The 2,639-nt window shown below is 38.7% G+C and overlaps 1 pseudogene; it reads right to left on the bottom strand.

Moving 5' to 3' along the window:
- Positions 1 to 456: 456 nt before the first annotated feature.
- Positions 457 to 868, bottom strand: LOC139001246 (centrosomal protein of 19 kDa-like; annotated as a pseudogene).
- Positions 869 to 2,639: the final 1,771 nt, after the last annotated feature.

The following is a 2,639-nucleotide window of genomic DNA, read 5'->3' as shown; positions in this document are numbered from 1 at the left end:
TAGATTGTTAGATCCTCAAAGGCAGATTCTTATCTTCTGTTTATCCTATATTCCTCATGTCCCCACATAACATTTCTTCTATGAGTCCTAATTTTGAAAAGTAACACAGTCAGCCCTAGCTGGTTTGGCTCAGTGGATAGAGCATAGGCTTGCAGACTGAAGGGTCCCAGGTTCGATTACGGTCAAGGGCACATGCCTGGGTTGCAAGCCCGATCCCTAGTAGGGGACATGCAGGAGGCAGCCGATGGTGATTCTCTCTCATCATTGATGATTCTATCTCTCTCTCCTTCTCCCTTCCTCTCTGAAATCAATAAAGATATTTCAAAAAAAGTAACACAGTCAATCCAAATATTACCTGACATGTACATTTATTGTCCTACCCAGAATTTTTCTAGAACTAATCCATAAACAAGGATTTTCTGCTAGCCCAATATTTTTGTTTGTTTGTCTTTGGTATCAAAACTCATCAGCTGACTCTGTGTCACAGTCACAGGACTGTGGTGGTTTATCTTGTGGGAACTCAACTTCAATGTCATAAACAAAATTTGGATCATCCTTCTTCTGATTTGTCTCATAAAATCCACCCATGATGTTCTTTCTTTCGGCAAGTTCCTTGTCATAGTTTGTTCCATTCTTCCTGAGGTTCCATGGTTGTTTCTCTAGCTGCCTCAGTGACACTTGTTCCAGGTAACTCTGTGTTGAGGATTATTCTTTAATTGTTCAGCAATTCTGTTGCAATTTTAAATCTTTGAAAAGTTACGGAATGGCATGATGTGCTGGCGACTTTTCTCCATTTTATCATCATAGAATATAAGATAACAGCTAGGGGCTGAAAGCGAATTCCATATTTCTTGGCAGTGCACATCATTCTCACATATACTTCAGGGGAAGTCTGATGAAAATGTTAGTCACATAATGACAAGAAGTTCAGAAGGTGTATATTTTCCTGCAGACTGTCTAAAAACTCCGTGAGAGGTTTGTTTCCATTGAACTGCATGCAGTGCATAGAGAAGCACTTACCTAGCCTTTGATGATAGGGAAGAGCCTGGAGTAGCAGGAAGAGGTGACAGCCACAGTCCTGTAGAGTGACTGCAGGGGGTACTCTTAGGCAGGAGGACTGAATTCCCAAATACCTGGAATTGGAAGTTGAGGCCAGGAGCAGGACCAGTTGGCTCCCAAGTCAGCATGCAGGGGTCAGGGTAGAGCTGGAGACACAGGAAGCTCTTCACACAGCAACAACCTTGGGTTAAACATCCTTTCTTCAGAAAAGTACTCAACAAATTAGGAATAGAAAGAAACTACTTCAACCTAATGAAAGCCATATGTGAAAAACCCACAGAAAACATCACACACAATGGTGAATGACAGAACACTTTTCATATATCAGGAACAAGTCAAGAATGCCTCAGTTTATCCTGTATCCTGCTACTTTGTTGAATTCATTTATTAGTTCTAATATTTTTTTTTTGTGAGGAATCTTTGGAATTTTCTGCATAGAAGATCATATCATCTGCAAGAAGAGATAGTTTTACTTCCTTCTCTCAATTTGGTTGCCTTTTATTTCTCTTTAAAAATTATTAAATTTATTGGGGTGACATTATTTTCCTGATTATTCTGGCTAGAAATTTCAGTACTATTATTTTGAATAGAAGAGGCACACATAACCAATAAAGAAAATAATGCATATTCTGATATTGACTACATTCTTTTCTTGGTATCCGGTTTCAGCAAGGGATTTCTTCCATGATCCCCATGGACCCAAAATCCATGTATGCTCTGCAATGGAGTCAAACAGTCTCTTTAATAAATGGTGCTGGGAAATTGGGACAGATACATGCAAAAAAATAAGAAACTAGATCACCAACTTACGCCATACACAAAAACAAACTCAAAATGGCTAAAGGACTTGAATGTAAGACAGGAAACCATAAAAATCCTACAAGACTCCACAGGCAGCAAAATATCAGACATATGTCGTAGCAATATCTTTACAGACACAGCTCCTAGGGCAATGGATACTAAGGAGAAAATAAACAAATGAGACTACATCAAAATAAAAACCTGCACAGCAAAGAAAACCATCAACAAAACAACAAGAAAGCCCACTGCATGGGAGAACATATTGACAATAGTATTTCAGATAAGGGTTTAATCTCCAAAATTAACAAAAGGAAGATAAACAATCCAATCAAAAAATGGTCAAAGGATCTAAATAGACACTTTTTGAAAAATGACATACAGTAAACCCAGAGACATATGAAAACATGCTCAAAGTCACTAATCATCTGAGAGATGCAAATCAAAACAACAATGAGGTACCATCTCACACCTGTCAGAATGGCTATCATAAACAAATCAACAAACAAGTGCTGGTGATGATGTGGAGGAAAAGGAACCCTTGTGCACTGCTGGTGGGAATGCAGACTGGTGCAGCCACTGTGGAAAACATTATGGAGTTTCCTCAAAAAATTAAAAATAAAACTGCCATTTGACCCAGTAATCCCACTTCTAGGAATATATCCCAAGAAACCAGAAACACCAATCAGAAAGGATATATGCACCCCTATGTTCATAGCAGCACAATTTACAATAGCTAAGATTTGGAAACAGCTTAAGTGCCCATCAGAAGATGAGTGGAT

Source organism: Myotis yumanensis, unplaced genomic scaffold (genome assembly GCF_028538775.1).
Source record: "Myotis yumanensis isolate MYYU_CA2020_CCGP unplaced genomic scaffold, mMyoYum1.0.hap1 SCAF_237, whole genome shotgun sequence".
Classification (NCBI taxonomy): Eukaryota; Metazoa; Chordata; class Mammalia; order Chiroptera; family Vespertilionidae; genus Myotis; species Myotis yumanensis.
This window is presented reverse-complemented; position numbering and strand designations above follow the sequence as displayed.